Below are 15,097 nucleotides of genomic sequence, written 5' to 3'. Positions count from 1 at the left end.
TGTTGTGATTTCCTGCCGTATTTAACATGGTCCGCTGCATAAATAATTCTGAAATTAATATGTACATTTGGAACTTTTGAGAATTGCCTTTTAATAGTGAGACATTACACGCCAGGCTGTATGAGATCATAGCATCATTACGTAAAAGTGAATTAGGGAAATAAAATCCAACAAATTTTTGTTGATTGAATTACATTACTCAAACAGGAGATGTCGCCATTTTATCATTTTTAATATTTGATTTTCTCTGCGGTTCCCTACTTCTCGGCGTTCATGAAAATTATTTTATTTCATGATCATAAATAACTGTTGATCATAATGTGTTAATTATCATATATACACATTTTGTATGAGTCTTTCAGGCGAAGAACAGGAGTGTTTCATAACCATAAGCTAAGACTGTCGAAATGATTGAAAAGGTTTTTTGTAGCACAAAATACACACTAGATGTCGCCCTACATATATTTATAGTTTAATTTTGACGCGCGCATGTGCTCTCTCAGATGCATTTTCATCATTGTAATTGTAATTGTCCTCTGCTCTGTTTTTGACATTACCTATCTCATAGTAACTCACACGATGTGTAACATTTCGAGTAATTCATGAAGCATCTACAGACAGAAGCAGTCGAACCACGATATGAATAACCCGGATGCAGGCATTTTAATCGAGTTTCGAGAAGCGGTTGTCAGGAAGGTAGGGATACGCGACACGACTACAGCGAGCTGGTGACTGTCGAGCTGAATCCGTCTGAGAAAAGAAATATTACTTGTAAAATGATGGACTGACAAATCCACTAGGTGCATATAAATATCATTCGGTTAGAGGTAATTGTAATTTTGTTCATTAATACTGTAATTAGATAGCTAACGTTAGCTAAACGTTGGAGCACAGTACCAGCTGAAGCACACTAGCTGGAGTAGGTAGATGATGTTGTGGTAGCTAGCTAGCTGAATTCTCACTCCTTCAGTTTCACAATATCGGAAGAAACACTGCGAAATTACCTTGAAAAGTTTTGCGTGGCCGTCACTGGAAAATCAAGAGACAAGGTAAGTGAGGTGGTGAACAGTTGGCTGTGTTTTCTTGATAGCGCTCGTAACACTTGTGTGAGCGACAAAATGGCATGTCTCGTCTTGGATGCTAACGTTGGCGTCCAAGACGAGACAAGCCGGGTCCAATTTAAAATTACTTCCAGTCCTCAGGTCTTACTTTGCAAATACTTACAATTTTAATTTCCAGCGTTTATTGCTACATTCGGCATCTAACGATTTTAACAGAGTTAACTTCATCTGGGAAGACCAGTGGCTAGCTGATAAGCTAGCTCATTCAAGATGGGTTCCTGGACCTTGCAAGTTGTGTAGATAACGTAAGACAGATAGCAAGACTACCTGATTGGCAAATGTTTCAGTCCTTTGATTCGCTGCTAATTAGTTGTGTGACTGTCTTGCTTTCGTAAATGTAGTATTCAAGACAGACTGGTGCGCGAAATATGGTAATGTTGTGGATAGTCGCAATATTGGAAAGTAAATATTTAAAAGCATGTCTGATGAGATTGAGGGACATGCTGGATATTTCCATACTTTCCAGTCCCTAAACATTTACATGTTATTGGAGTATATCTTTTGTCTGCGGTGGAAACTTTCTCGTGTCCTCTTCCTGGCCCGTGGAGTGCGGACTACAGGTAGTGCAGCTCATTTGCCTGTCAAACGCGGTTTCCAGAAGATCAGAACCTTCCGCGTAACCTTTGCCCGAAATTTGCGTGGTTTCACTCTAATAATACGTGTTTATGCCCCGTGTAGAGATCTGCATGTCCAAGTATTTTATTTATATTACCCTTTTGTATTTTAAGATCAGTCTGCTGCTGTGCCCTCCGACTATGCAGTACAGCACAGGAAACGGGGTTATGCAAAGTGTCACAGAAGGTTGTTGTGCAGTCCATGGACCAGTCCCTGTTCATGCAGGGCCAGTCAGGTGAAATAACAAGCTGCATTGAGTTGTGTTGCACCTTTAGCAGGACATGAGTGAAAGCACCTCCTGTCTCTCAAAGCTGGGGTGAAGCAGGGTGATTCAGAAGATGTCACATGTGCAGCTACTGTACGACTAGTGTATACCCTTTATGCTCCTGGAGAAAGGGCCCAGTGGTCAGTTCTACAGTGACTGCGATGATAAAGTAGTACCCCTAACAGCTGGACGTGAGTCGTCAACGTTATGAAACAGCCACAAGATCTTACGCCAGAATTAAATTGACAAGAAGCTGCTTTTAAATGGTAGGCTGTTTGAGCAATTACTGAAAAATGTAAAAAAAAAATAAATAAATAACATTTTTCCAAATTAACACAGAAAGAGTGTAGCATATGGAGGCTTGAGTTAGTGTTTGAAAGCATTGAATGCTCTTCCCTCTCTATCTAATCAGTTGTAGTTAAATCAGTTACTGGCACGCTGGTAGCGGTAGTCCAGATAAGATCAGGTGAGAATGCTGAGCTCTGTGTTTTTGGCCATAGGCAGACGTCCTGAAGCACTGCTTTCACATGCTTTGAATAATGATGCTGATGTTTCTTCTTCGCCTCCCTTTCAGCCTGCCGTTATGAGAACTGAGAGAGTGCAGTGTTGAGTGCCGCTCAACTCTTACCTAATATTTCTGAGCTTGATTTTTGTTTTGCCTAAGCTGTATTTGATTCTGTGTTGGATATATAAGGCGAGACGACATCAGTCAGACATTGCATAAACATGCTAATCAACTGAAAGGCGTCATTGATGTGTGGGCCTGCTTCTACCATTACTCTGTGTGGAGTATCACACCTTAATTTAACTTGTTACACAAGAAACATTGGGCTTGTTTCAAAGCAGCCAGTGAAGCAGACCGAACAGTGTTGTTTTGTGTGAGTATAGCGCACGTATGGTGTTCTCCACTCCTGCCATGGCCTCACACTGTGTTCTAGGAATGCATTTCCAGCATGGCAAAATTCATATCAGCCCAGCTAAGCCTCGGCTGCAGTCCCACATGGAGTTAGAATTATCTGTTGGCAGGGGAAGTCTGGGACAGGTGTGGAGGTGCTGTGCGGGGGGTTGGAAGGGAGGGTAGCAGAACACCCCCCTTTTGGAGAGTCACGGGGGGGGGGGGGGGGGGGGGGGGAGGGTGATGTGGGGGCGGTTGTGCCCCATCTGCCATCGTCCCTCAGTTGGAGTCCTGCGGCCGCCGACAGGCTGCAACCCATCTGCCCCAGGGAGGGGGCCGCCAGGTGCTGAGCGGGAGCCAGGCGTTTGACCCGCTCTGCCGCTCGTGCTGATGAGCTGGCTGTGTGGGCCGGGCCGCCGGTATCCACTCAGCTGAAAGAGCAGCTGTGAAGCTGTCAAATCCAACCACTCAAATCCCTCTACTTTCAACAGAAATCCAGCTTTCAGATTCCAGGTAATGCAAGTCCAGCATGCAAAGGCTTGTCCAACTCTCCAATAGTTCTTAATCGCTTATAGTTCGTTCGGCTGAACCACAAGCAGGTATTATACTGCAGGTTTACAGCTTGAAAGTGAAACCTAATTCTCTCCATAATCTTACTGCATATTATTTTTGTAACTCGTCTCAGGTGAAAGCGCCATCCACCCTGTTCCTTTTTGTACTCCACGCTTGTCCTTTCACTTTCATTTCCAGCTGACAGAGTTGGCTTGCATAATGCAGTGTCTACAGAGTGAAGCGTCTCCTATGTCTCTGTGCTCATCAATAGCTGAGAGAGTGAAACCGCACCTCAGTAACAGAGCTTTGCAGTGTAGGGCAGGGCAGGGCTGGTGATGACATCGCCGACCCACCCCTCCCCTGTCCCCCACAGAGGCCCCGGACCCATTACGTGAACTGCATTATTAAAGACAGTAATTGACCAGGGAAGGCCTGGCTGTGGTCTTTTGATTGATGCAGGATTTCTCTGATCTGTGGCCAGATTACAGATGCAAACACTGTTATTGGCCCAAACATTGTTGTGTCACATATGAGCGCTGCAGAATGTAGCAATTATAAGTAGTGTTTGAAAGAAAAGCTTGAAAGTGTACCTTGTTTGGGGGGAAAAAAAGAGTGAAACCCAGATGTATAGTTGAATATAGTTGAGTATTTAAAAATTGGTATTGTCCGTACTTCTATGCGTCCAATCAGTTTGACTCTTTGAAAAAAAGCTCAAAATGATCAAAAAAGTGAAAGTTATGAGAAGTTACTGACATGTGAAAAACACGTTTGGTGGGTGGGTGTTGGATGCTGGTGACCTCTCACTCTCAGGAACAGAAAGTACAGTATTATACAGATATTTGCTGACTCGACTTGATAAGCATGTGAAATGGGCGCGAAACGCGAGAGTGTAATGCGGGGAAAAAGAAAAGTGAAAAAAAAAAACAGACCAAAAGATTGAGCTTTGAGCCATTCTTGCTTGAAAGCCAAAGAGGACATTGTAATTTTTTCACATATCTATTAAAAATTATCTATAGAAAGTCTTGTGTTTTTACCCCCTGTTGTGTCTAAACAAGTTAATTAAGATAATTAATCCACCCACAGGCACCCATTCTGTATCTGTCCAAGCTGCAGTAGGAAAAGGCTGACATTAGCATAAGAATCAGGAGAGTACACACACACTCTCATTGGACACGGCAGACCAGGAGATATGACTCCGGAGGGGGGCTACAAAGACAGCACTGATGGCAAAAAAGACAAATTAAGACTATTATCTGCACAAATATGTACACTGCACAGGAAAGGTGTTCACTTCTCATTTTGACTGTAAATAAAAAAAGTTAGCCTGAAGATCAAGTACATTCTTTTAAAGGGTATTTAATATACTCTGGAGAACTACAGATACGACATCGCTGGTAGCTTTGACCTCATCACCAGCATCTTAAATTGCTCGTGGCAATTTAAGAGAGTCCAAAGCCAGAGTCAGAAATTGGCAGTGTTGAGAAGTATATTGGATATTTCTCTTATTTTTTTTACTGAAATACTTACATAGTCACCAGTATTCATAACTGTAAGACACTCAGTGTAGCTTTGCATTAATTGAGAGAACTACTTTAGGCTGTGAAATGGCACCTCTGAATTATTTTCAGCTGCAGTCAGCAGGCAGTGGAGGTTTATTTAGACTGAGACCTGTTCCGGTGAACATCCCCCAGCCAATTAGGCTTTCCAGCCCTGGTCCCATCAGGCCCCCGAACCCTGTCTTTTGATAAGGAAAAACCTCATTAGGTTCCCGTACAGCGGTGGCCGTCTCCAGAGCATTGGTCGCAGATGGCTCATGTAATTAAATTTCACGGGCTTGGCGAGCTGCCTGAATCAAACAGGCCTCAGCCATTTGCATACACACACACACACACACATGCACCCGCGTACTACAGGGGTGTGCGAGGCCGTGATAACTCGCGCGGCGGTTTGCTGCTGTGTCGGTGCACCAGCCTGAGAGAAATTTTGGCGGCCGATGCTGGAGGCTGCGTCTGCCGTCTGTGTGGGTGTGAAGTCTGCGCCTGCCTGCAGCACGAGGCGCAGATACTCGTCCCGCTCAGCCTCGTGGCTGCTGTTATCTGCTCGCCCATCACCCTCTCCGAGGCTCGTGGGCTCACGCCGTGTTCGATATCTGAGAACGTACCCCTGCGTCGGGCGGGGAGGCCTGCTCTGCATGGCAGATAAAACGCAGAGGAGGTGCCGTCCACGTCCCGTCCACGTCACATCGCACCCCCTCAGCAGTGTTTTTTATGGTGGTTGTTCTTCCTGACACAGACTGTAAATTTCTTTTTAAAGGAGATTGGCGAGAGAAGGGGAGATTAAACGGGCAGGAAAATGGTGAGAATGAGGATGAGGATACGCAACAGAGTGGGAGGGGAATATGAAAGTGAAAATGGAAATTTCATGCAGTCTGCAGTGCTGAGTTCTTGACTTTCTCCATTTGCTCCGCAGCTGCATCCAAAGGGTAAAAGCTGGGAAAAGTGGAACAGACCAATAATGGAATGGATGAGTCGCGTCAACGCATTCGTCTCGCTCTCCTTTTAGACCGTGGGTCTTTGAGAAATGAGGAACTCTTGTTTTAATGCGACTTAAAAAGAAGTCAGCGGAAAATGTCAGCCTGAATGGATCAGTTTAACCTTTGGTAATTGTCCTGCGCCTCTCGTTAAATTGCATTAGGGGTCATCGTTTGAGAAAGGGATTAGTCATCATTCCGTGTCCCATTGTGTTAGGGCTCTGGGTTCGAAATCCAATTGTGCCGTTTTCTTTCAGCTCCACCTCCAAGAGTTGTGTAATTTGTTTTCTCTTTGCTGCAGGGGACTGTGTGAGAGTGCTTGATGGTGTCGTCCGTGCTCAGTTACGAAGAGTTGAAGGAAGGGGCTGGTAAACTCTTGTGTACTTTGGAAGGTGTTGGGTTTGAGAGCATTTTCTGCCCGGACTGTTGAGCTCAAGGCTAATTCATTTTACATGTCTGTGGAACGAGGTGATTAGCAGTGTAAATTCTTCAGATTAGCGAGAAATGCGCTTTCATTCGCTAAGCCGAGATGCTTGAAACCAAAAGTCACTTTGTTTGAGCGTGGCTGATTGTGTCGGAAAGGGCCTGAACTCCAGGCATGGAAAAACTAAAGCTCTTTCTGATGTCATTTCATTAGCAGTGAATTATATGTAATTGGCCGAGAATTACTCTCATCACACAGAATTAGGAATATTAAGGGCTGTCAACTGTTATAGCCTTCAGAAAAGCACTTGTTCCAGTCAAAACTCTGCCATTTAAATTGGATTGTGTAAGCTCTTGTAATTGTGCTGTGTTTGAAATGAGCGACATACTGTGTTTTGGTGAAGCAATCATGGAGCCGGAGGTTTTATCAGTGTTCTTTTTGCGCCTGTGACATGATTTCAGGGCATGCTGGGTGTGTTTGTGCTTGGGTGTGGGAGGTTGTGGTGACAGGCAGGGTCCATGTGGAATCTTGCTCTCCCGCATGGCTGTGATTTCTAATGTAGGGTTGAAGCAGGCCCTTCAGTCAGCAAAAACGGTTATTAAAAAGGCTTACATGCATTTGGATCAGGAATGCTCATATTGAGCTATAAATATGCCCTACACAGGGCGGAGACTTTTAGATAAGATGTACTGGCCGTGTCAGGAAGTGCAGCTCCGAGCACCGGAGATCGGCAGCGGCAGGAAGGATTCAGGTATTGTGAGTGGAACTGCAAGCCACTGAAGAAGGAGTGTTGTCTATGAAACTGGTCTCGTCAGAAGAGAAGCCTTTTTTTCTGACCCGCATGTGAGCGTTGTCACAGAAACACAGTCTGTTTTGTTGTGGTTCTGTTTTTTTTTTTTTTGCTTACTGCATAACACACTCTTACAGTGGCGACTGCCTCTTACAGTGGTGAATTCCTGGAGACAGAGAGACAGCAGGCTGGTGTGCTTTCGTGATTTTATTCAGGTGGGTTTTGTTTTTTAAAGTGCTTTGCTGGGTTGTCAGGCTTGGCCTCCCGGTGGTTTCTGAGTGAGGATGTGCACAGGTGGTGTGCTGTCTTTCATCAAAGCTGATGTTTGCGCTGAGGGGAGAGGCGCTCCGTTCTCAGGTATGTTTGCGACAGCTGTAAACCGCCCCCGCCCCTTGTGTTGGGTCATTTTGAGTGTTTGACTTGGGGGCAGAGGTGCCTGGCTTCAGGGCGGACGGGGGGGGGGATGTTTGGTTTTCATTCCACCGGCATTCTTCCTCTTTCTAATCTGTGAGCCATTTGATTGAGCAAATACAGTCCTTGCTTCTGTGGTCTGTTAATCCTGATGAACTACATTGCTGTACGGCTGGCACCGTGGATACGCGCCCTGGGCTCATGCGCAATGCATGGTGTTTGCTGGTAATGGGTGTTCAGTGCAGCAGATGCTCTAATCCAGGGCCAGTTGTATTACATACATCATCCATTTATGCATGTGGGTATGTGCTGAGGCAGCTCAGATCATGTACCTTGCTCAGGGATGCAACAGAAATATCCCAGGTTTTGAACCTGCAGCATTCTGGTTACAGGCCCAGCATTAAAAACCCTGAACCACCTCTCTGTTTTAGATTTTGGAGGATTTAGTTTTTTATCATTTCCTTGTCAGAGATGACAGTAATCCCACCCGGACGAAAACCTGTTTGAAAGCACCACTGGTGGCAGTATAGGGATCTGTGACTCTGTCTTAAGTAGATGCTGGGAGCTCTGGTCGAAAGCACAGCTGGTGACATCGATCCCATTTCTCTGACCTGCAGTGAGGAGGGGGCCACGTTTATCGTGAAGAACCGTTTTTTTAAGGAGTTTCTCCGCGGAGAGCCCTTGGAACAGATGGGCTTGGCGCAGCAGGGCCTGCCTCTCATTAGACTTGGTAATCTGTGTGGTGTGTCTCCCGCACAGGACGGCTAATTCTGTATTTACTCTGCGGTCAGAGATAAGTTCTGCTGTCAGGAAAGGCAGTTTCACACCGCTCCCTGGGCCAAGCTTTACACACAGTGCCCCCCAGGAGCTGATAGTGAACAATGCCGGGCTCGCAGCAGGTTGATTTAACAACGGGCATGCTGGTATGTGGTGTCTGTGCGTTGTGCAAACACCTGTAATCTCTCCCAGTCATTTCTAGGAATTCCTCGGTCTAAGCCCCGTCCTGCTAAGTCATATCATGTGTAGCGTGCAGCACTCGACGAGTTCCCGTCTTTGTATTCAGTACCGACTGTGGTGTCACTGACCTATGAAGTTTGGCAGGTGTCTCCCGCTGGTTGTGTTGATGGTGGAAACTGTAAGAGGGTGTGGGGGTGTTGTATGTTGGGAATAGTACAGACTAATGTCACTTCATTGAAAGCGTTTCACAAACAGGGCCAAATTAGAACAATGCTGTTCTTCACAGACACTCAAACAACAATGCCTTCCATCCCAGTTACGGCACCGAAGGGCCAAAAAGACTGCTAATAATGGTGTGTGGAAGACCTGGAGAGAGTGCAAGAGGATATCAGCACAGCCTTTCCCCCTGAGTTTCTCCCGGTGGTGCACTCTGTTGGACAAAGTTGGTCAGAGGATAGAAGTCCAATGCAAAGTGAGTCCCATTTGCACACACGGTAACCCCAATGTGAGGTAATCCCAGAGTGAGCTGTTTAAGGCATTATGAAGACTCTGGACATACATTGTGTTCCACACTTATTCAGTCTACTCTAGCCTGTGTTCACAGCTGTCTACTTGAAAACAGTCCACCTGCATTACCCTGAGTGTGCTCTTAATATGCTGGGTGTGGTTTCTGTGGACCTTTGTGGATTTACAGTTACAGGTGCTAATGAGCTCTTTCTGTATCTGTAATTGGATAGATGACACACACAGGTGAAAGCGCTAGGTAGCTGATGGTGTTGGTGCTTCCAGGTTTTGTTTGAGCTTTAACTTGCTATAGAAGGTAAATGCTACCTTGTGTGACCTTGCGGGGTTAGCACACTCTTGTGTGGTGTTGTTCAGGAGATATGTTCATTCATGTGGCTGGGAGTGGTGCTCAGGCTGACCTGTGCTTCCGCACATACCCAGCTGAAAAGCTCTTAAAATACAATCAAATTCCCTCATACAGACCACAGATGCCCACTGGAGGTTCCTGTTGTTGCCATGCGTGTCATGAAGACCCCCACCAAAACTGTGATTAGGAGAATTTAAGGCGTAGTTCCTTAAAGATTAAAGAGGACTGGTGCATGCTGGGATTGATGAATGGCGTTCCCTGATTGGTGTGGGTTTACCGTGCCGTAGCCAAACGCACTGAAGGCTGGGACAGAAGCTGCAGGTGCCGGGCAGTGAGGCCCAGATAAGCTCCACACAGAAGCTGGGCAGATAAGCTCTCGGTAACGCCTACCGCCATGTGGAAAAGCCATGAAAGAGATACCCTGCAGGTATGAAGACGCCAGCCCTCCGGTCTGGCACGGGTCCGCTGGGCACTGGCTGCCCACGGAAGTGTGTAATGCAATTACAGCAGCCAGTGGAGGGCTGGGGAGAAAGCAGGGTGCCGTCCTGCCAGTGTATAGAGCACGCTGATCAGAAACAGGCTCTGGAGGTCCTGTTAGTGAACTGACTGTGCTCTGATCTTGAACTAAAACGCAGTGCCAAGTTGTTGTGCAAGTTATTGCTTACTGCAGAGCTATGGTCACCTTTGCACTCAGTCATTCTGCAGATGCTCTTACCCAGAGTGGCTTACAGGATGCATCATAACAAGGCAGGTGAGCGGTAATATAAGCACAGAAGTCATTCGTACTGTAACTTAAACAGCATCATTACACAGCGTTACAGTAAACACACTGTTGCACACAGGTTCCCCTGGAAAGAGGACAGTATAAAGCGAGGCAAACATAGAACAGCGGTGGCAAGGTGCACCAGCCATCAGAAGCGTCCTGTGGCACTCCAGGTATATCAGCTTGCCTGAGTCCAGGGCAAGCCCCACTCTCTGTGTGTTCTGTGGTCAGAGAGGGCACTGAGGAGCTGGGTTAGGGTATCCACACTCTCATGTATGTTTTATTATGCGGGAAGGCCTGGGTTTCAGAGTTGGATACCTATGTCCCTGTCTCCTGCAGCTGCTGACTCTCTGTCCCCGCAGCGAACCTCTCCCGGCAGGTCTGCTGTTGACGGCCTCCCGCGGGTTGGGTGGGATGTTATTAGCGTGCGGAGATTCATTTAATCGAATCAGAGAGAGGGCACATCGTGTGCAGGAGAGGAGGAGGAGGAGGACGGAGCAGTCACGCTCATACAACCCACAGGCATACACACTCCACTCTGTCCTGAAGCATTAGCACATTAGTATCGCTGTCCTTTGCATTACACACACACACACACGCACGCACGCACACACGCTTGAGTATTTCCTAAGCCGTCCTTGCCGTGGCATTGTGGTCAGCCCCCTCTCTCTGTGCCCAGAAAGCTGTCCCCTCTCTAGGCCACAGTGCCCGCTTGTATGATGTGCTAAATGGCCCTGTGTCCTGTAAAAGAGGGGATCTTTTCAAAGAGGAGTGTGTTTTGGAGGCAGGCCAAAGGAAACACCATTCTGCCTGCACTCTAATGGAGCTGCTTAGGGCGGACTCCCCTCCCCGCCCCGGCATGCGCCGCCCTGTCTCTGAGCACGGCAGAATGGTAAGCAGCCCTCCAGCGGCAGCTCGTCACGGGCGGGGAAACATGACATTGTGATGTCATCTCTCCTCCCATCTCCCCCCGACTCGCGGGCTGGCTGTGGCGTTGCGGTGAGAGACCGCTCTCAGCTCCGCCAGGCGTGTGAGGTAGGTCCTGTATTCATCACTGTGGGTTGCGCGTGCTCTGTGGGTGTGTGCCGTGACTGCCTGGCGGGATGCATGCCTTCAGAGGGGGGTTTGGGGGGAACAGCTCTGCATCTGGTTCTGGAGCCGTACGTGAGAATCCTTGCTTCCAGGCTGTTGGTGTTGGTCCTGAGCCGACTTCATTCCGGCCAGTGTAAATCTCAGCTGACGTCATGTGGACACACAGAGGCCAATGGCAGGGTAACTGTAAAAGATACACGCGGGCTTCTGCTTCATGTACTGATGGGAAAGTGGGAAACGTGTTTGGCGCGGCCATCTGTGTCCCTTTCCTTGCTTGTTTAAGTGGTGATTTATCTGTGTGGTGTAAATCGGTCAGCGTGCTGACCTTGGCACTGATGCACATCCTTCATTAATATTCTCCTCCAATCCCGGGTGATCACAGTGTGGAGGGCAGCTGGGAAAAAGGACTGTTCTGTCACCTCTGTGTGATGCCTATTCAGAGGACCAGAGTGTGGGGCACATTATTATTGTTGTTGCAGCTGTTGACGGTAATTATGATTGTAATGGTCACTGTCATGGTCATTATTATCATCATCATCATCAACATAATGTGATGGTCTGGAATGTTAAACCATTTCTCTTGTTCTTTTGGTTTGTGTGACTATAAAGATGTACAGTGCAGGGTGTCACGCAGTATCTTTAGATCAAGTAGAATATTACATTACATTACATTGCATTACTTATGGTTGAGGAGAATAGTGTACACCTCTAAAGATTTGCTTTATCTTAGTCTAACTCATACACTGTATGCCCTGATATTCCAGCTCGGTTTCCTCAGGTTGATGAATTACCCTTATGCGCTGGCCTACATTTTTTAAATTAAGTGTACACTCCACAGCATATCAGGAAGAGGACACAGGTGATGTTGCTTTTTAATAGCGTTAATAAAGACCTGAATTTTATCATCACAACAAAAGGATGTGGTTTTTTCACCCGCTCTTTGGAGGCCGATGAAACGTTCGTGATCAGGTGGTGTTTGAAAGGCTGTGTGTATTATACGGACTGCATGCTGATTCTCAGAAGGACTGGTGATCTCACTCTCACACCTGCGAAAGCGCTTGAGTCAGACTGTGAGGCTGTGTGGAGTCTACCCGAACGTGGTGCGTATGAGCTCAGCGGAGAGGTGTGTGTGTGTCACTCCGCAGAAACTTGACGTGCGTGAGGCATATTTATTTACCTACACCAGCCCACCTGTCTGACACCTGTCCTTTCCCAGCATTTATTAACTGCTCTGTGTTCAGGCCCACAGGTGAAGCCATCGCGCCCGCCATCCCTCACTGTCGTTAGTGGGGATGCTTATCACTGACAGCCTCGCTGTGTTAAAGCTGAGCCTTGCACAGAATGTGTTATGCAGGCTGTATTTCAGTGCTTTTTTATACTCACTGTGTCAGCAGTGCAGTCAGGCAGTAAGTCATTAGAATAGATAGCGAAAGGTTATGCAGAGCAAAAAGGCAGGGCATGTGATGTTAGCTGTGAGTCATGGAAACACACTTAATGCTGCATGCTGGTTCAACATGTTTAGCCTGCTTAGGGTCAAATGCAGAGCATGTTCTCTGGCTGATTAAAATCATCATACATACGTATAGCCTATTTTTTCTTACTGTTACACTTCCTGCATGGAAAAAAAAAGTTAATTCTGCTCAGTTGTCATATTTTATGCTGGTGGTTGACATTTTTCACTGAAAAGATTTCGTTGGCATCACTTAGTCTGAGTAGATCCACGACTACTGTGACATAAGCTTTGCCTTAGAAGTTTAACATGGCTTAGAACTGTAACTGAAAGATGTGTATACACTTTTTCTTGACAAGCAGGCCTATGCAGGGGAGAAACTAAGGCTGAGATCATTTGGTGAACTCTGGATTGTAAACATGAGCAGCAGCTTGGAAACAGCGTGGCCCTGTGTTTTGCCGAATGCATCGGGCTAATTCATTATCTGCCTGTTTTGCCGAATGCATCGGGCTAATTCATTATCTACCTGTTTTGCCGAATGCATCGGGCTAATTCATTATCTGCCTGTGTGTTTTTGCTCTGAGTGCAGCTCGGCAGCTCAGCGCTGACGGTGGCTTGTTTTTTCCGCTGCAGCTGAAGCCCGGGGAGGAATTAACTCACCTTGACTGAGGGGACCTCCGGTGACCCTTGGCTGGGGACATATTCTGGTGAATCTCACCGACGTTCTCTCCAAAACAGGCTTACGCTAAAACCTATTGTAATCTCCCCTGTCTCAGTGATAATGCCGCTCCACTATTTCAGGATTCCCCGTGTCTTCAGGAATGATTAATCGTTATTCTTGGCTAGCCGCTGCTGCAGAACACCAGGGCCTCTGTGCCAGGATGCGAGGTGACCAAACTTTTGACCAGTGGGGCACGGGCAGAGGAAGGGGGGGGGGGGGGGGGGGGAGGCCGCTTGAGTGGCATTTAATTTGCTATGAAAAGGAACTTCAAGGTTTGAACTTGGACGTCTGCCAGTAGTTTTAAATTAAACAGTTAATATGAAGTGGAATCCATTTTAGGTGAGGATTTTTATTTTGTTTGACTGCTGCTTTTATTCAGACTGACCTACACTGACTTCATATACTTTTTATGTGTCCTGAAGGCCATGAAATACTAGAGCAATCCAAGTGAAGTCCTGATCCAGCCCTACAAGAGTTCTCCACCTGGGCCTCATACCTATAGCCATCTGTGGGTGGATTCACTGTGGATTCATCATATTGTGGATTCAGTAGGATCGTGCTGGGCCTATGTAGATGGAGGTTAGCAAAAACTGGCCATTGTCAGCATAAATTGAAATTCAGAATGGAAAATCAAATTGATTACTTTTTGTCAGATTATGTTTTATAGGATTTGTGAATGTGTTCACGCGGTGAATGGTTAACAGACGGACACATGAGAATATATCTTCTCACTGAGATGGAATTCGGTCATTGTAGATATGAAGTTACTCATTTATTTAAAAAAAAAAAAAAAAGACTTTGTTGGCCTTGGTGTTCCCTAAAGTTCAAAAAGTGTGCATGTCTGAAACCTGACCGTTATCACACAGTTCAGGTCACGGTTTCTCTTTCCTGTCAGCTGTTTGGGTGAATGATAAGCTGTATCTGGCCCAGTGATGTTCATCCTGTTTAGGTCACGTCCACTCCAGTGTTATCTGCACCCCGCATTCTTATTTTGCGATAGAGAGCCACAGCATGTCCCTCCATGTTGTGTTTGGATAAGGCTGTTCCTGGGCTGCATAAAGTTACGTAAGACCCCTGTGTGTGTGTGCCTCTGCACTGCCTGCCTCATTTCCTCTGCGATGGCTGTTTTATGCTCTCTTATGTCACAGTAAAGCGCCCCCACTCTGCCCGCTCCCACATTTCATATCAGCGTTGCCTTGCGCGGGAAGTCCACAAATTAAAGAGCAGCTGAGAAGCCGTGGTGAGGAGCTGGTGTCAGTCCTGCGGTGTTACAGGTCCTGCCTCAACCGGCCCGGCCCAGTGTGGAGTGAGAGGAAAAAAGGGGGGTGTTGCATCTCTGAGATGCTCAGGGGGACTCGGCATAATAGCGCAGCTCCATTCAGACTTCAGTGTTGTTAAAAAATGCATACACGTGTATTTCCAGCCCCTTCCCCGCTCAGGAACGGGCCCTATTCACAGGCGCAGGAGACCGAGGTTGTCATTGGTTACCGCGGCTGTGCATTTGCATACTTTGCATGAGAATGGCCGGCGCCTTTCATGGGCGGCGTGTTATGTAAGCGCCGTGCCAGTACCCAGAGTTCCCCTGGGCCTCGTGGCATTGTCCGTTCTCATCCCAGCGATGCCTGCTCCTGTTCCTGTTC

General features: G+C 46.9%; 1 protein-coding gene across 2 annotated transcripts in view; it reads left to right on the top strand.

The window, feature by feature from the left end:
- Nucleotides 1-547: 547 nt before the first annotated feature.
- osbpl8 (oxysterol binding protein-like 8) overlaps nucleotides 548-15,097 on the top strand; it is a 79,788-nt gene continuing 65,238 nt past the window's right edge. For both annotated transcript variants that reach the window (XM_036520028.1, XM_036520026.1), the window contains exon 1: nucleotides 548-1,049. The gene's annotated coding sequence lies outside the window, so the exon portion shown is untranslated. The remainder of the gene's footprint in view (nucleotides 1,050-15,097) is intronic.

Source organism: Megalops cyprinoides, chromosome 25 (assembly GCF_013368585.1).
Source record: "Megalops cyprinoides isolate fMegCyp1 chromosome 25, fMegCyp1.pri, whole genome shotgun sequence".
Taxonomy (NCBI): domain Eukaryota; kingdom Metazoa; phylum Chordata; class Actinopteri; order Elopiformes; family Megalopidae; genus Megalops; species Megalops cyprinoides.
This window is presented reverse-complemented; position numbering and strand designations above follow the sequence as displayed.